The 20,702-nt window shown below is 37.8% G+C and overlaps 1 protein-coding gene across 2 annotated transcripts in view; it reads right to left on the reverse strand.

Moving 5' to 3' along the window:
- The window catches only part of dlgap1a (discs, large (Drosophila) homolog-associated protein 1a), a 91,280-nt gene that overhangs the window by 50,262 nt on the left and 20,316 nt on the right, over positions 1-20,702 (reverse strand). For both annotated transcript variants that reach the window (XM_056744438.1, XM_056744437.1), the window contains exon 2: positions 9,169-9,244. The gene's annotated coding sequence lies outside the window, so the exon portion shown is untranslated. The remainder of the gene's footprint in view (positions 1-9,168; positions 9,245-20,702) is intronic.

Consider the following 20,702-nt stretch of genomic DNA (forward strand, 5'->3'; position numbering starts at 1 on the left):
ATTTTTGCTTTCAATCAAGCCATGATTACAGCTTGAGAAGTACCGAACACAAAGACCCCTCTCAAGCCAATGCATTACAGCAGTCAATCAACTGAAGACTTGAAACAAACGGGATAAACAGAAACACAGGTGCAAAGATGCTCACAAACATACAGACATGAAGTATTGTTAATATTTAGATGTAGATACCTATAATCCCCAAATGAGAGTTTAATAGCATATTGATATCATTCCAAAAATAGGAGACAGCAGATTCTTAAATAAAAAAAATGAGCAGGTGCATTTTTTATAGGACTGCTTCTCTATAATTAGCTTTTTTGGAGAACATCAGACTCTTTGAAATTACTTTCAGATAGAAGAAAAAAACTCAAAGAGAAAATCTCAGGTGTTCGGTCTGTGAGCAGGTAGGTAAAAAGAGACAAAATGGTCGTGCAGTTTTATCAGGCAGAAGGATTAAGCCATAGCTTGGCAGCCACATCATACAGACACACAAACAAAAACAACTGCTTTTACTTTATGCCAAATACCACAGATTGACAGCTTATGTCCATCTTCATTTATATCCATGTAGACCAGTATGCATGTGTTTTAGCCCTGTTCAAAAGAAGTTCTTATCCTTTGATCCAGCAAGACCGTCATGGTCAAACTTTACCAGAAAGACCCTACAACAAGACTAACACCAACCAAGGGCTGCTCGATTGTGACAAAAAAATCATATTTACGGTTATTTTGGCCAGTATTGAGATCCCGATTATTTAACACAATTACACATTGTAGTGGAGTAGGCGGGGCGAGACCGTGGTTCGAGACCGGTGAGTAATTGTGAATGAGCGCCAGCTGTGCGCACACCGGGCTCGAATCATGTAAGAGATTGGGAGCATATTAGAGAACGAGCGACCGGACCGTCGAAGAGAGAGGACCGGGCCCGAACATGTTTTACGTTTGTATTTATGTTCTTGTGTTTTGTATTTATGTTTTGTTCGCCGGCGGTCGGCCGTGAGGGGCCGCCGGCTGTTATTATTTATTTCAAATGTTTAAATGTTTGCCGGTTCCCGTCTCCCTCCTTCCATATCTTGAATCTTGTTACACACATTAACTTTGAAAACAACACAGAAAAATAAAAGAACTTAGCTTTTAAACTATGAATTCAACTGCAAAATAATTGTAAAGAGATAGCACAGTTGAACCACGTTAGAGGAAGGGCGTGCGCTGTGGATTTATACCACAAGAAAAGAGAGGATCCTTGCCAAATGGAATAAGGCACAATAATCGCCTCGATTCTTTTGTTATTGTAAATGTTGAAGGCCAAAATTGACGATTAACAACAGTTTAACAATGTGGGCTCGGTTTGTTGTTTTGGGCTAACTAGACAGACCATGAGAACTTTTGATTTTGTTGTTATTCTGATCCGATGCCAAACCAAAATTGGACGTTTGGAGAGAAAGATATTACCAGCCGTGTCAAGCAACTAATAACAAATTGTTTACCATGTAATTTAGGCTTAGTGTTAACTTAAAACTGTATAATGCCACAAAAACAGACTGGTGTGTAAAGTAAATAAATCAGATATGAAAACAAGAGCATATTTGCAGTGCTGTACAAGAAAAGGGCCTTTTAATTGAAGGAAAATCCTATTATAAATGTATGCATTTGAGACTAACATACAGTTTTATGTTTCATGCGAATTTAACCTACAAACTTCAACCTTTCACATATCAGTATCATACTGAAATAGCACCAAGTGAAGTAAAACCTAGCTCTTTTCCTTTTTAAATGCAGCATTCATCAGACGGTCAGCGAACGGGATGTGGGCAGTCCGTGGGTGGTCTCAGACCGAGACAACCACCCCCTTAGCTTAGCTTTAGTTATGGCATGCTGATGTAACATATTGTGGCTGGCGTGATGAAAGATTTTGTTAAGGTATTCATACTCTCCCGTCAAACTTTGGATAAGAAATAGAAGTAAGGGAGGGAGGTGCTTCTGCACCACAATCTTAATGGAATCAAAAGGTTAGCAAGCGCTTGCTCATTATCTCACACATGGGGCAGCTTGCACGAATCTATTATGCACCGGCGCATGGAAATGGGAAAATGCAGAGAAAAAGCAGAGATAAGGGAGGAGAAATGTCAGAAAGCGGAGCCGCAGGCTGCATCCTCCAGTCCGCCTGGGATACGTCAGAGAGTGTGTGTTTGTGTGCGCGCCAGTGTGTATATATGTCTGCGTGTCTTTGGGAGAAAAGAAGCACATTCCCACCCACTCAGTCCCATGATTCAACTGAGCCTGCACCAGGCGTGGGCTTGAGAGAGAGAAAGAGCGACAGAGAAAAAGCTTACTTTCAGAGAAAGCGAGAGCGAAGGGGAGACGTGCAGGGTGAAGGAAGAGAGAGAAAGAGAGAAACCAAACAACGGCGAAACAAGGAGAGATGAAACATGAGAGGATGTTTCTGTATCCACTTCTAGTCTCTGTGTTGCATTGCTCCATTTAGCTGGTATGGAGGCAGTGACTCGAGAAGGCCGGACTGTCAGGATGGGGGTGATTTAGTGGCTAATGAAAACGGCATATTGATAAATTCGTATTTCAAAATCTACATTAGTATTAAAAACATCCAGAGAGAAAGCAGGATAACAAGAATTGAAATTCAGAATTATGTAAAATACATGTTTTGAGTCTTTGGTTTAGAAATATTGACAGGCACTATAAAAAGTATTATACATTATATATGTAAAACTGTAAAGCTGCTTTGCAAAAATGCTTAATTGTATTGCATTGTGTTTAGTGCTTCATATATGAATACATTTGAATTGAATTGAGATCTGTAGTTCTAAATATTTATCAGAAAACAATCAAAGTAAATTTTACTTTTGAATTATTTAATTCACTTAATTGTTCAAAGCAAATTAATGTGATTTTATTACAGTAATACAAATACCTTGAGTGACGTTGCATTCAAAAAACAACAGCAAATGTTACATGGTTAAATACAATAAGTATTATATTAACTAATTTGTTTCATATTTCAGAATGCTAACTGTTGGATGTTTAATGTTTAATAAAACAATCCATTTTAAATTGAATGCAAAACAGATATATAGTGATATATACTTTCATTCCCTTTCTCACACATTCCAGCATTTTAGATGTCTATGTTAATACAGATTAAAACTCTATCATAGGTTATGTTGGGGAGACTGGATGAGGTGTATTTCTACACAAATTAAGTGTGCTTTCTTCAGCTCTGAAAATATTTTGCCAGTATTACTGAGCCATATGCGGCTCATTTGAATCACTTGCGCTTCCCGTGAAATGTTTCTCCAGGCCATGACTGTTTCATTAATGTGCTTCTCTATCTCTCACAAACACGCACATACTCACAAAGAAAAAAAAATGAGCAAACAAATATCAAACGGCGGCCTCTTCACATTTTCCAGATGCAAATGTCCTCTGTTAATGTTCTCTGCCTTCAGTTGGATGACTTGAGGGAAGATAAAAGTTCATGCAATTTGCATAAACAGACGAAACTGCACTGTAAGACAATAAGACCCCCGGGAAATCTAACATAAGAGTTGATGGAGTGGTCAGAGTGCATTTCACTGAACATTTTCTGGTTTTATTGAGGATGGGGTTTTAAACTGTTTATTCTGCTCTGTCTGTTGGTGCGGCTATTTCTTTTACTGTTCTGACGATCGCATTTTACTATGTGTCGTGTAATGAGGCACAGGTCAACGAAGCCACCATGGACAGCTCATACGCTGGAGCAAAGCATTAGACTCTCACTTCAGAACCACGGACAGCTCATACGATAGAGAAAAGCACTAGACTCTCATTTCAGCACCATGGACAGCTCCCCCTTAAATCCACTCAACGCTACAATAGCAGAAAGATGTCCAAAAACATGTTCCACCTACCCTATGAGGCTGCATTTCTCTACTAAAACCCCAGCTAATGAAATGCTGCCTTCCTGTACTGCCAATTCCACGATCGAGCGCTGGAAAGCAAAAGAGTAAGTCCTAAACCTTTCTCTGACACTCAAAAACACAATACCTGTAAAGAACCAGAAAAAATGTGAAATTGTGATGCTCAAGTGCAGATATAAAAGAAGATACAGGCTACAGTGTACAGACTGTGGGTGGTACATGCAATTGGCTGTGTTCTTTATTGCTGGTGTACAGACTCGCAGGTTGGACAGCCTACATTAGCCTATTTGCAGGGCATTTTTCTCCATAGGGTGTCACCAGGCTCCACACGACTCATCAGACTTTGTGATCTCTTCTTGCTGGGAAGGAACTGCTTCTATAATTTGCTCTTATAATTAGAAATATTGTACTACAATGTATCCCTTGAATCTGTAATACATCTAATGCCATTGAGGCCAGTAAGTGGCCTTTGAACTTGATGCTGGATTTCTTCATCTTCAGTGGAGGCTGAAGTACAGTTCTTCTGAATAATGGAAACAAAGAAAACCCTAATTTGTGACCCTGGACCAGAAACCCGTCCTAAGTAGCACGGGTATATTTGTAGCAATATTCACCAATACATTGTATGGGTCAAAACGATACATTTTTCTTTTATGCCAAAAATCATTAGGATATTAAAGTCATGTTCCATGAAGATATTTTGTAAATCCTTAAATATATAAAACAAATATATTTTTGAGTGTGGATGTGGAAAAACGTGAACAAAAATGGCACGAAACATATAAATGGCCCTATAAACATCACTCGCTGGTGCCCGCTCTTTGGTGCCCAGTCAAGTTTGGAAGCAAGCTTAGAATTTCAGCTTTCGGGTTCATCCACTCTCCCCAACTTCATTAAAGTGATACACCAATAGAGAGCATTAGACAAACCTGTTTCTTCTTGACAACGGCCTACTACAGTGCCTCTATAGTTCACATACAAATGAAAATTCTGTCATTATGTACTTATCGTCTTGTCATTTCTAATTGAAGAATGTTGATAACCAAAAAACGGTTTTACACATCCACTTCTATTGTATCAACACAAAACAGTCAATGGGTATCACCGTTGTTTGGTTGCCAACATTCTTCAAAGTATTGTCTTTTGTGATCTGCATTCGAATTAAAGTCATACAGGTTTGAAATGACAAGAGGGAGAGTACGTGATGACAGAATTTTCATTTTGGGTGAACTATCCCTTTAAAATGACCAGATCTGCTGTCAGTAAAATATCTCAGGGTTCAACATAACACAAGAGCAAAATCTAATGATTGAATTACATCATCATGAAAATAAAAAAAGAGACATTCACATTTATATTTGGAGCTTGTGCCTCCCATGTGAGCAGTGAGTCAGTGAGACTGGTGAGTACAAGTTTGACTCACATGCGTGTTTGTAGGTCAAAGGTAATGGGGAGAAAAACTGCCTTTGCTATAGGACTGTTTCTCATTTGTGTCTTGCAGGGTGGTTTCTTATTTCTGCTGCCATGCAGAGAATTACGTCTCAGGATATGCAATCTAAGTTACAGAACCCACTTAATAAGAGGGTGTAAAATATGTTTAATATGAGCTGAACACACTGCTGACTGACATGTTAATTGGAGAAATTGCATTCAGTAATTGTTATTGAAGATGAAAGGGAATAGCAGTGAATTACAGGTATAAAGCTGAGATTAAATGATCCGTTAAGATGAAAACGACAGACAGGAAATACATTTTCTCATCAGAGCGGGTTGAATGACCGCTTCCTGAGGAGAAATGCAAACAGAAACGTTCAAAGAAGCAATAGTACATCCTGGGGGTACATGCACAACCTATAATGTCATGCTTTATGTAAAGTACTCAGATGCTCTGAGGGTTCTGTAAAAGAAAGAGTAATTGATTGCTAGTGCATTTATTTAAGACTCATGTGCGAAGGAAATGTGAAAAGCTGTAAATTGAGACGGAAGTATGAGAGCGCTTTCAAGTCTGCTATTAAGCCAGCCAACATGTTACTTATTTAAACAGCTATTTTCAACAAAAAACGGCAAACATGGGACTGCAAAGAAAGGTTTATATTAATTATCCATTCCATTCCATTTTCTACCGCTTATCCAAACTACCTCGGGTCACGGGGAGCCTGCGCCTATCTCAGGAGTCATCGGGCATCAAGGCAGGATACACCCTGGATGGAGTGCCAACCCATCGCAGGGCTATATTAATTATCCTACTATTAAATATGAATTATGTTAATTAATAGCTTCAAGGTCCAGTGTATGAAATTTAGCAGCATCTAGCGGTGAGGTTTTGAATCGCAACCTACGGCTCACTCCACCCCTCCCTCTCTAAGCACTAAGATGGCTGACACAGAACTAAGTGTATTTAAGTAGAAATATCTCATTCCAAGGTAGTAAAAACGAAACGCTTCATTAAGTAAGGTCTTTATATCCTTTAAATCCTCTGATTTAGTAAATACTACTAATAAAAACTGGCAAAACTTGCTAAATTTCATCTCTTAATTTCACCTCACGCACAACCCAGAAAAAGAAAAGGGTAAACATGGAGATATTAAACTAGAATTTTAATGAGCCAAGCTCTCGCCATGGGCGACACAGACAACTCTGAGAAAGAGCATCCCTCACCACGTGTTTCACCTTCTGCTGCGACACGATCGCTGCTGCCAAAAAATTCCTTTTTTTTGCTCTCACCCATAAAAGAGGGCCAACCACACACTTGAACGGCAAAACATGGCCTATTTTTTCAAGAAGTTCCCCGCAACCTCAGGCATCTCTAATTCAGAGTAAAGGGATCATTTATTTATGCAGACCCCATTTTTCATATTTTATAAGGATTTCTAATCTCTTCATAATCGACATGGTTTGTGGTTTGTTGATGCAGTTCAATGTCAAAACAAGTCTTTCAGAAATAATTTCCGAGAAGTTACATTTATGAAGCCTTCCGGTTTAATCAACATTGAAAACAGACACAACAGGTTGATTCTATTAGGGCTTTAGGAAAAATCCTAAATCTTTAGGATATTCTTGAATTTTCATTAAGTTTATAATAATGAGGTTCATTATGCATAAGATGTGACTTTATATTCTTATTTGGCATGGGTTCATTTCAAGAACATACACCAGCAGAATCTGAATGTAATCTCACTGAACTACACCCACAAAAAACTTGTATCTTCCGCAGTTCATGGCTGTCACCTCACAGTCAATGGACGTCATTTTGAGTTAGTCATCAAAAGCATCTCTTGAGATTGACTTCGACTCTGAGGCCTGTTGTTCTGGACTGAATAATATTTCCTTTCAGATGTCACAGTTATTCTATTCTAAGTCGCTCCAGCCATTATGTGTCACAGCAGCGTGGGATTGTTGTAGCATCTATTAAAATATATGGTACCAGACAAAAGATGGTTATAAGTTCAGCAAACTCTAGAGTGAGTCTTAACACAGGAAACCCACTGATAAAATTAAACATTTTTAAAGATCTTAATTGGAAATCATACTAAGCTCGACGGCACAAGAGTGAGTAAATGATGAAAGTATTTTTGTTTTTAGGCAAATTCTAAATTTGATGATTTTTTTTATTAATTTGCAATCGCTTCTGTTTTAACATCTAATCCCATGCATTAAAGATATATAAGTAATATTTACACTAATAAACGTTCTGGCTTCTCAAGCTTAACATGGTCAATTTATAGTTGTAGTAGTATTTCTGTGCTCGCTTCACTCCGCCAGGGTTCATGGAGGTTCCCATATTTAGGGCCCTATGATTTACTCGTGGAATCCAGGCATAAACAGATTTTAAAGTATAATGTGGAATGGCACAGAATCTGGCAAAGGATTTATTTACAAAATTTTACAAAATTCTAATTGTGCATGAATAACTTTAGAAATATTCAGATGGTGATTTTATAGGTAATCTGCAATTGTTTTTCGTGTGCTCGTCGAGCTTTCAGAGAACGCGTGCTCATGAACTGTTTCTGTTTCATGTGAGAAAAGCAACTATCAAACATCCTTTGTGAGTCCAGAAAAATACAGAAAAAACGGAATATGGGATTTTTTTTACAGATGTCATCCCTCATATTGCATGCCATATCTCTCCGGATCCTCATTTGGGATGCTTTTCATGAACTGGCCCCCATGACTAACTTATTGTGCACACCTCCAGGGGCTCGTACTTTTCCGGAAATAATCGTACAGCTGTACCTATCTTTTATAAATTTGATCAAAGTAAATCCACTTCGAAGATACGAAGTATGCAATACTACTGTAGGAACTCAAGATTAAAATGAGATTGGCAGAAACTGCGTGTTACCTGATCTTTAAACGTGAAATCACATCAAATAAACGAGTGGTAAAACAACACATGAAGGTGTTCTGTTGTAGTGCAAATGCACTCCAGGAACTCATATCAGTATGTGTTTGATAATCTTTCTATAAAGTACATAAAGACAGCCATTGATAGTTCGCCCAAAAATGAAAATTCTGACATCATTAACTCACCCTCTTGGACACACAAACCAATGCAAGTGAATGGGTGCCGGTTAACAAAATATCGTCTTTTGTGTTCTGCAAAGAAAGTAAGTCGCAAAGGGTTAATGATGACATCATTTCCTTTTTGGGTGAACATTAAAAGCCTTCACTCTCATTCAAAGGACCTGCATGCCATGTGCTGGTTCCAGGCTGGTTTTATATGGTTAACACTTGTTTTTTTCTAATCTTTCTTCTGAAGCCTCACAAACACTGTCACACTGTTTAAGAAGTCAGGTGTGGACATCATCTCTAATAACGTCTGTCTTTTCAGCACAAACTCCCTAAAGCTACATTCAGTGGGGGAAATTCACAAACATCTGGATTGCCAAATTTGCCATTTGGGAACAGCAGATATGCAAAACCGCAAAGGATTATTTCACCTGTCTAAATGTATTAAACAGACTTGTCAAGAGATGAATGCATGTGGGCGTAGATGTGTGTAATACCCCATCTGTCTGCAGTTTCTCACCGATGACTTTGTGTCCTTACATGAAAACAGCTAGTACAAACCGAACAAGAGAGCTACACAATAAACCACATCTCATCATATTATTATAACGCAAATTAGAATAAGGTTAAGAACAATTCTAATCTGAATGACGTCGTAGAAACACCACAAGCAAATCAGAAAGTGGAATTTCAACAAGCTCATTATCAAACACAATATTTGGGGAAGACATGAACACATACTCACGCTCAACAGTGTCTCATTTTAAGTTGATATATTCCAGGGCACACAGGAATCCTTTGTTGCAAAATTCCACACAAACCTGGTGGGCAATAAGAGAAAAGAGGCTATTAAATTTAGCATGCACACCAACCGGGATGTTTCACAAGGGCAGAAAAATACTCCCACCTAATTTAAGCAAGAAAAGAAATCAAATAGCAGAGGCTTTATGGTTCTCATTAGAGGCAGGTTTGTGTTTATTATCCGAGTTACAGATGGAGACAGAATGGGTTGAAGGCAAAGATGGTGCAGCTTTGAGACATCAAACACAGGGAGAGAGAGCGAATGAGCAGAGAATTCTTCCTGCCGCACACTTTAAAGGCTTGCAGAAAAAGAGACATAAAGATAGGCTAGTAAACAAACATGACTAAACAAAGACAATGTGCAGAACAGGGAAGAAGATGTTGCCCTTCGTTAAAACGCTGAAAAACTATGTATTAAATAAAAAAAACGTTTAGCCAAAACAGCGCAGTTCAATAGGTCTAGTCCATTAAGCTGCTGTTGCGTATTTGAATTTAGAGATGGTCAATACTTAAACAAATACAGGACATAGAGGCTAGATGTGCATTTTCTAAAGGGAACACTAGTGTTAGCAAGGCAACATTAGCATTTGGTTGTGTAAATTTAACCCCAAAACAATCTTAAGGCAATTTGTAACTTTTCACAAGTTGCCTGGCTAATACACCATTTGATTCCCATGTAGTATTTGTTTCATTATGCTGAGTTTGTACTTTGTATTTATTTTAGGGCTGTCAAAAGATTAATCACGATTAATCACATCCAGAATAAAAGTTTGTGTTTACATAATATATTTCTGTGTACTGTGCAACATAATTTTGTATTTATTTAAACACACATCCATGCATTTATTTAAGAAAAACCTAAAAATTAATAAACATTTATATATAATTTCAATTATTTGTTAATATAAATAAATAAATGTAAATATTTTCCTAAATATGTACACATGAGTATGTGTTTGTATTTATGAATAAAAAATGAATATGCACAGTACATAGACATATATGATGTAAACACAAACTTTTATTCTGGATGCGATTAATCGCGATTAATCTTTTGACAGCTCTAATTTATTTGGCTATGCACAAATCATATTTGCTAAATACTTTTTTCAAATAAAAAAATATAGCAAAGCAAACACAGATATGATCAGCAAAACACTATATTGTATGTGAAAAGTGCTTAGGAATGGATAATTTGTAGAAACAATTAAAGTTAGGAAATTTAGAAAGAACACCAACCAGAATGTTTAAAGAATATGAATACAGCTTAGCCTTGCAGAAAATGTGTCTTTATAACTATAACTATAAAAACGACCGATTTCTGTTGTCAGGTAGATCATATAGGCTTTTCATCTCTGGCAAGTTTAATATCACACCAGTCTTTACAATTTATCCAAGCACTTCAAGAGAAATCGCTCTGTCGTCTCTTTTAACTCTTAAATAGCTTCTGTGGGAAGATATCAGATCAATATTCAGATTTCAACCAACATTTGCATATGGATCTCTTTATGAGATCCTCCACAGCAGCAGTCGTTTAGAATATTAGAGAAAACCACGGATGTGTCGTGAGATACGCTGGCACACACACAGACACACACACACACAAAATGTCCGGATCCAGCGCAGGACAAGCTGTTTCCTTAGCATTATTATTCACACGGATGAGCATCATTGGCTTTCATCATTAGATGGTATGAAACTCCGTAACACAAATGTGTAAACTGCTGTGTGAGACGTAATGAGTTGGAAGCGCTGCATTGATTTCCCTGCTGAGCTGAACTCATGGGGTTTTCTGTACCATTCTTAAAAATATCTTCTTTTGTGTTACGTGTAAGAAAGAAAGTCATACAGGTTTGAAATGTCAAGTGGGTGAGTAAATGATGTCAGAATTTAAATTTTTGGGCAGGTGAGTAATTTTATATACTTTAAATCACTGTGTAAGCTTTCAGTGACCTGCTGTTAAAGGGTGTTTTTGAACTTTACTACGATGCCATCAAGTGATTACAGATTTTTCATACTTTAGAAATTATGGTAATTTGCTTCACATAGTTTTGCATCACACTTAAACCGTCCAAATGCCTCAGGTGCAAACAAACAATTTACCACGAAGGACTTAAAACCATTTGCATATTCAGTGGATACAGGTGGATAAACAAGTTCTGATAATGTCAAAATACCCTTGAAAAACTAGTACCTCTTTCTGGAGTTTCCCTGTTTTTCATCTCAGTGAGACGCACAACATAATTAGCATAAACAAATAACAAGAAAAGAGAATTGGTAGAATGACCTTCCAACTTCTGTCCGATCAACTGCATCCATCTCAATGTGTAAAATGCACTACGCATTAGGCTTATTATCCAAACACTACATCATACTTTGATAACCAAAAAGGAGAAGCGCTTCAAGCTATCAGTTTCAAGCAACATTCACAAGTATGAAGTACATTTTTCACTTATTCAAGGCATGTTTAAAAAGGCACATTTCAAAGTTCAGCCGTAGTGTTGTCGGTTTTCTGAAATATGAACGATTTCTTCTTAATCACATCATTATAACTTTTTTTCACAAATGACCTCAGCGCAATGAGAGTAGAAGTGGCTCAGGTGGCTGAGATTTTATCGAAAGTACGTCATCGCTCCGTATGGATACACCCCATTCTTGACATGCTAACTGCTCTTCTGTCAAACCCATTTTTTCTTTACTTATGATGCCTTATACGTTTGGAGAACACCCAACAAGAGATTGAGACAATTCATTTATAGAGAACTGCTCCAGACCCAGCTCATGGTCGGTGCTTGAGCAATGTGTATTAGAAAAAATCTAATTGATTTCATAATGACATCCCCCTATTTAAAATTCTTACTCTCCAATGTTATATTTTTGTAACATTTTCAAGAAAAGATGCTAAGGCTTTACGATGCAGATTTATTTTAAAAGCCGTCCTTGATCATATTGAACTATATGCAAACTTTCGAGCACAACTGAATGGAATAATCAAGCCAAATCCATTGCACAAGGAACTCAAAACTTACTAATCAGTATTACAAAATAAAAGCCAAACATGACATAAAAAGCATAGGAATACAAGACAAATTCCAACAAAACCAAAAAACTGCTGACAAAATAATGGAATTTTAATTTAGACTGAATTACTTAAAAATTGCCAGTTGAACAAGATTTATTCCTGCAAACAGACCTCTGAGCCATAACTGCTCAGACATTATGGGACTAAGACATTGACTGATCTTTTTTCAATACCTTTGTATATCAATTCTAAATCACCTAAACATTCAATAATCGCCCCAGCACTGGATCTTCTATTAGCTGACCTTTGCTCCTAACTATCATTTTGATCATATTCGTCTCATTATATAAGCGACTCTTCCTTGTACCCAGTCTCTGTGTGCGAGCATCAGTGACTGATGGAGATAATGAGGGAGTCTGTATCCATTATCGCCGTGCAGGTTGCTGTGTGCAGTAAAATCAAAGCAGGACGCCATGGGATGGCTGGGCACAGCAGCCAGTCTCACTGATATATTGCGTTGCCTGAGGCTGCTGGGCAAATGACAAACCCATGATAATGCAATTATGTTGCATTTCTCTAGACTAGCCATTTTTTAAGTTGTGAACAAGTTTTATTGAAATGTGAACATATCTAGAGCCTTGATGCTAGCAGGTATATAAATATGTACTCCAAGGCATCTACAGTATGCCGATTTTTACCACCATAGTATTACAATATTATAATATTACTATAAGGTTGTATATGTTAACATAACTAAATGCATTACCTAACATGAACATTAATGTTTTCAGCATGAAATATTTATTAAGGCGGCCCTGCAACGATGTGTCATGTTAACTGTTAAACGTGCGGTCTTCTCATGCTTAACATGGTCAACTTGTCAAAAAACGAGTTGGGCGTATTACGTAGTATTTCTGTGCTCGACACACTCCCCCAGCGATCGTACAGGTTTCGGAAAGTTTTTTTCGATCATATTAAAATGTTTCCTAACAAATTCTTAGTCCCTTATTAGACAATTCTCCACGAAAAGCACGGCCACAGGAGAGCAGGAGAAGGTGCATGCGCAGACGTCACTTTCACTTGTAAACAGGAGAGAGAGAGAGAGCATGCGTTCGCGAAGTTCAGGTGTTTGTTTGTTCACTGCATTTGGTTGATGACGGTTTTCCAGTAGCTCAGTGGTAAGAGCATTGCGTTAACAACGCAAGGTTGTGGGCTCGATCCCAGTGATGTATAAATGTATTAGATAAAGCAATGTAAGTGCCTTTGTATAAAAGTGTCTGCCAAATGCGTAAATTTAAATGATGAATGTTATATAAACGGTGAATATAACGCTGGATTTGAAGATCGTTTGAAACTGATATATGGAGCCGTCCCAGCACTAAAAGATGCCGGACATGAACCTCATGCAGTGAGTGAAACTGATGTCTGTGTATTGTTGACAATGGGTGCGCACGTGATTTGGTTCAGCCTACCCCTCCCCCCCGCATGCGCCATATGGTTTCGGAAGCAATCGTAAAGCTGTATCTATCTTTTATAAATGTGATCAAACTAAATACTCTTTAGTTTGACCCACGAAGATACGAAGTATGCAATACTACTCTATAGGTACTCAAGATTAATATGAGATAGACAGAAATGTGTTACGCCCGCTTTAAAGCTGCAATCTGTAACTTTTTAACTTTTTTAGAAGTATTACTCGTTGTTATATAAGGTTAACGAATGCAACTTTACTGTGAAGTTTTACTGCCTACAATATCTTTGTTTTTTAATGAACATATGCCAAATATTATCTGTTTACATAATAAAGGTTAATGAATAATGTGTTCATTAAATAAATTAAAATAACTATACTGTCACTGGGAGTTGCACATGAGAAAGAAATAGAAGGTTGAAAGCAAACTGAGAAAAAGCGTTAGCAACAGTTGCTGGGGCTCTCTGGCAATTTCACGCCTCACTTTCCTGACAGCAGAACAACATGCATCATCTGCACAGAAGTGGTTTTCAAACTCATTTCACTTTTACATCTGAAATCAAACACATGCTGTCAGCATTTTGAGAAAAGGGACTGAAAGCGATCCTAAGGAAAGCTGAGGGCTTACCTAAAACACAAAGATACACAAGTTAACAAGAGCTTTACATTGCATCACTCGCAGAAACAAATGGATTTTAAAAAATGATGATTGTTTGAATAGGCTGTATCACCACTGGGGTCTCACGCACGCCGTTCAGTCTGCAGTAAAGCAGCGCAGATCCCACAGCGCAGCTCATCTGACACCCAGACTGATCACGTGACACGCATGAAAAACAGCAGCAGCTTTGCCGGCTCATTTATTTACTGTGAGACTTGCTTTAGCAGTAAAGATGTCAGCAAATTAGGACGCGACTATGCCAAAGGGTAGATGTGTTGTATGTGTTGCTCAAAAAACTGGTACACAAGGTTATGAGACAAAATACTAAAAGAATACTTCCATTGACAGACTGGTACTTGTGTGAACCCAAACCTGAAACCTCAACATCATTAACACTTCACTGAGGGCCGCTGATAGTGTTGCATGTGCTTTGTTCTAAATCTTTCAGTATATAAAAGAGTGAAGGAGAACTTCAATGAACAGAAGACAGTCAGCTAGATCACAGATCCATATGTCCTCGTTGCTTTTTTATAATATTTCTCTAAAGCTTCATCTCAAGGTGAAGCACAACGATATGTTTTCCCAAGTTAAACAGTAAGGAACATCACTACATTTACATTTACATTTAGGCATTTGGCATCACTAGCAACTTCAATCTTACAGGGGCCAATAATATTTGCAATAAAACAAAGTGGAGTAAACTCGGTGAAAGCATTCTTTAGAGATGTCGGCCCATATTGATAGGTTAGCATCTTGCAGTTGATGGAGATTTGTGGGATGTACGAAGCTCCCGGTCAACCACATCCCAAAGATGCTCTATTGGGTTGAGATCTGGTGACTGTGGGGGCCATTTTAGTACAGTGAACTCATTGTCATGTTCAAGAAACTAATTTGAAATGATTCGAGCTTTGTGACATGGTGCATTATCCTGCTGGAAGAAGCTATCAGAGGATGGGTACATGGTGGTCATATAGGGATGGACATGGTCAGAAACAATGCTCAGGTAGGCTGTGGCATTTAAATGATGCCCAATTGGCACTAAGGGGCCTAAAGTGTGCCAAGAAAACATCCCCCACACCATTACAACACCACCATAATTGCATTAATAAGAAATTGAACAGGTGTTCCTAATAATCCTTTAGGTGAGTGTATATGTTAGGGATGCAATATCGGCTGATAATGGTAACCGATAATTAATTAAAACTGGAAGCCGATAATCAATATATTGGCTGATAAATAGTAACTAAATATGAATATAACATTTTCTGAGACCGAAACAAAAGGCAAATAGTGGACCACTGCTTTCCTTTGAAAACATTCACAGCAGAACCATTAATTCTCTTTTTCCATGAAAATCATGTACTTAGTCAAATTTACACTAGTTAAAGATTCTTTAAGTATTGAACTTTTCTAGTAATTATTTTTAATTAACTAATTATAGATGTTCTTCTTGAAAGGGACGGATTACTGACCGGACTAATGGGGCCAGTGGCTTCAAGATTGCACCATCCAGTTTGGTACAGAAAACCATGAAAACAAATGTTTATATATGGGTCTCATACCATATACAAGGCCTCTGTGGATACCGTGAAAAAAAATGAAATGATCAACAAATCATGGCAAAATGTTTTTATGTTTTCTTTAATTTACTAGATTAAATTAAATTTATTAATTAATTACAGCACATTTAAATAGCATTTTCTGAATCTTTTGATTGATAATTTGATGTTTACAGAAATGTATCAAAGGGACATTTCATTGTAAAAAATATTTATTTATGTGATGCATTAAATACGTGTATATTTGACAAAAGACGTGTGTTTCATAGGCCTTCATTTTGTCCATTGTTGATTTTTCGCTGTCTAGCTAATATTAGACTTACATGAACCCTGTACAGATCATTTTTAGCGCTGCGCAAGCATTTGACGCAGAGCAAGAAGGGTTTTAATATTCATTATCATCTTAACCTTTACTTTCCAAGGAAAAGAACAGAAAAATTGTGGGGGGGGGGGCCTTGGAGGTATCTGGCCCCGAGGTCCTTTGAAGTCATAATCCGTCCCTGCTTCCAAAGCAACCCAGAAAAGTGTTCTTAATAGCCACATGTCTGACTGTGGTCCAGACAGAAATCATTCAGACAGCAATCGGCTATAAAAAATGTGTATTTTCCTATTATTTAAACATTCTTAAATATCTATGTACCTATACTGTACCTACATTAACAATGTTTTGCTAATAACAGTAAGTGAATGATCATGACAGAAAGACAGTATCTGTATTGGATTTTAACTGTGAGCAGCGTGCAGCTGAAGTGGTATAACCAGAGAAAATGATTCATCATTTATCGGCTACAATTTATCGGCTTAATTTTATTATCTTAATTAAATTTTATTGCCGATATTGCTGATAATTTATTGTGCATCCCTTATACCTCATATATTTATATATAATGCTGGTGTACTACTTTAAGTGTAAAATCTAGCAATAGCAAAAATTTGATCTATTTAAAACCGAAAAACAAAACATTGCTTATATGAAGACTTTATCATCTGTGAAAGAGTCTGGGTACTCCACTGACAGGTGTGAAGAGACACAGCCCACGACCTCTCCTGTGGGAAGTGGTCTGTGATTTCAGGATCAATGGGCCTCTCAGATAAAACTGTGTGAGGAAGAACACGGGCCTCTTATGGAAAGCAGTCACTGGGGCATCTTATGAGGGTTCTGTGCTAGGCAGAACCATGTCATTCATCCTTCACATGAAACTCAAATTCGCCTCTACACATGAGACCCACAGACTTTATACTCGCATAAAAAAATAATAATAACAGCAAACATCTAAGACTTATATACTTTAAATACCTTCCTCGGAGGAGATTTATACCAGATGCATCTCAGCTGCATGCAATTTCTCATTCTATGAACCGTGAGATCCGTTTCCTAAAATATTCATTTCTCGTGTGTCTTTATGCAGTGAGAGGGAAAAAGTTAGCACAAGCAGAGAGGGAAATGATATGATGAAAATGTGACAAATTGATATTACACCTAGAACTATGGTGATAAGTTTTGTGGCCACAGTATCATGAATACCAAGGGTTGTGGTGGTGATGGTATTTGCATCCCCAGTGAACTAGACCCTTTAAAAATTATTTTATGCATTATGGACGTGACATTTGCATTTACCTGAAATTTAAACTCTCAGAGAATGTATGTATTAGCAATATATCGAACCATCGGTTTATATTTTCTTAAACCACTGATGATAGAGTCCAGACATCAGAAAAATATCAGTCTGTATAGTGCACAAGTTTTCTATTTTAAGGACCATTGTGTGATTTCTAGTGGCTTTAAGCTGTGAGGTTGCGAATTGCAACGAAAGGCTCCCTCCACCGTTTCCCCTCGAAGTACAATAGAGGGTGACACAGAAGATGCCGTCATGTTTTCAGTTCTTTCGCGAAATGAGATAACATATTTATGAAGCACATTCTACAGAGCAGTTTTTCCATTTAGTGCTTCTGTAGAAACAACATGGCTACAATATTTCATGAAAGCAGACCCGAGGTGTAAGTCGACAGAAATAGCTCATTCTTAAGTAAAACATAACGCTTCAGTATGTAGTAAGGTCTTTATACAGTTCTGTCAATAGATCCTCCAAAAAATTACACACTGGGCATTTAATATGAGGGATATATGTACGTGACAAAAAAACTAGTTTTTAAGAGACAAGGAATTCTGTGAATTAAAATGCACATACCAGAGGCAATAATTCCCAACAAAATTGTTGCTCAAGGAATATGGAACATTATAGGTGGCACAATTCTAAAGCCACACTTACCTGACTAAGCTTATTTGGTGCATTATTTTACATTATTTTGGTGCTTTAAAAATAAAAAACTGCTTTCAATTATTTAAGAGAGACCTTACATTGGCTTTTAAACCACAAAATATTGACATCTAGCCCTGTTTTCACAGACAAGGCTTAGCTTAAGACAAGACTATGCATTTGTTAAATTATAAGTCACTTCAAAAATAAATAAATTACTGGTGTGCATCTTGAGACAAAGCAATGGCACTGAAATATTTGAAGATATTTTAGGGCAAGTTATTTTCAGTTAAGACAGCTCAAACAACTTAAACCTTGTCTATGAAACCGGCCTCTAAGCTGAATGGTGAAAATACTGACAACACTGAAAACCGTGTTGCTATGTACAACAAAACCTTTCATAAGCGTGCCTGTGACAGCTGACCTATTGATACACAGATCATTTCATTGAAGTATGCTTGGCTATGCTGCGGACACATAAATAACTGCCGAGACTTAATGAGATCTGTTCTCCAGCAGTAAGACATGAGTAAAAAAGCGCACCGTCCGCCGGCAGTATACTCCGGTTGGCTAGAGTGGGCGTGCAGACTGGCACCTCGCTGACGCCAGCCTTCCAGCACATCATCACTGCTGGCGCACAAAGCTCTCACACCTTCCTCTACAGCCTCTGCATAAGATATTATTTTAGATGAAGGGCAGTCCGTGGCGTATTGACAGACACGTAAATCAAACAATTTGACTGCCGTACCGTGATAAGATTTCACACGTAAGTGATTTTTCTGTCGAAGCTGAAAGTGAAAATGCAATGTGACACAAACCAGTCTTGAGCTTTGAAGTATAACACGTCCCCTTAACCACTAAATAAAACAACAACTTGTTTTGCTTAAAGTGTCATCATAGCTTGGCCTGTCTCCCTAATTAGAAACCAAGTGACCATAGAAGCAACATGACCCATTGTCGACCCCCCTAGTCACAACTCTGAAGCTCCAGATAGGCTATACATCAGCCTAGACCGAGAGCTCCCGCGAAAATGGCAAAACATGATGACATATACACAAACATCTCTTTCATTACATAAAAGCCCACGCCAACACACACGACTGTCTTTTTATTTAAAGATCTCCAATGACCCAGAGTGTGTAATAATGAGGGTACGGCAAGCTTAAATCCTACAGCAGCACGCCCGCTGAGCTTTTCCTCTGACCCCACAAGACCTCCTCCACACCTCTGGATGCCCGAGTGAGTCACACAAGGCCGGTGCACGAGCGTGCGAGCCCGAAGCAAAACAAATCTGCCGTTCTATTTCGAGTAATTACGCTCCATCATAACGATGAATAAGAAAACAGCGGGATGCCGTGGAGTTTTTCTATAGACTTCCGTTTAATGATTCACGTACCCTGTAGCCTCATCTGATGTAACTGTTCTTAATGCAACAACACTGATTGTGCCAGACCACACTGACTGCGCTTCATCGGCACTGCTCCTGCTAATAGCATCATTGCATGCTGGCTGCTTTTCAAGTTTTTAATTGAAAATGCTACAGAGGCTTTCGGTATGGGCTGGGCTGTCAGGTTGTTTTGTTACCCTGTTGATCCGTCCTCTGTCTCGCAAAGCAATTTAATGCTACATCACAGGAGTAATCTCTGTGGTGGCAACTAAGGCGACTAAGGCAGCTTTTTCATTTGAACAATATGAACATACTTCTACAATCCCCTTACCTCACAGCTAAACATTTTGTGTGTTCGAGTTTCGTTGAAATAAATATAATTTAAATGCATTCATATGTTGTTTATTCAAGTAATAGCTCACCCAAAAATAAAAGTTCTGTTATCCTTTCAAACCTGTATGTCTTTCTTCTGCAGAACACAAAAGAAGATATTTCGGTAAAATTTTATTATAGGGACCAATTCTCACTATTAACTAGTTGGTTATTTGCATGCGTATTATTAGAATATTGGCTGTTTATTAGTACTTATAAAACACATATTCAACATGACCATGTTCTACATCCCTTATCCTACCCAATACCTAAATCTAGCAACTACCTTATTTAATATTATTAAGCACCAGATAAGGAGTTTACCGAGGCAAAAGTGGTAGATAATGGTTCGTTAATAGCGAGAATTGGACCTTAAAATAAAGCGTAACCGACATTTCAATAAAAGTTGGAAACAAAACAGTGTTGGAACCCATTCACTTCTATTGTATGGACACAAAACCAATGCATCTGAATGGGTGAAGGTTAACAATTATCTTCTTTTGTGTTCTGCAGAAGAAAATCATACAGGTTTAAAATGACATGCGGGCGAGTAAATGATGACTGAAGGTTTATTTTTGGGTGAATTATCACTTTGCTTTGTATTACAAGAGCTCACATTTGTACTATTTGTCAAATCTTGGAATGACACCACTGTCGAGTTTTTACATAATAATAAGTTGCAAGCGGTGTAATAAAATGCTTTGACATTAACTCATACTGGTATCTGTCAAAGTGCCAATAATAAACGGAC

This window comes from Triplophysa dalaica, chromosome 3 (genome assembly GCF_015846415.1).
Source record: "Triplophysa dalaica isolate WHDGS20190420 chromosome 3, ASM1584641v1, whole genome shotgun sequence".
NCBI classification, from domain to species: domain Eukaryota; kingdom Metazoa; phylum Chordata; class Actinopteri; order Cypriniformes; family Nemacheilidae; genus Triplophysa; species Triplophysa dalaica.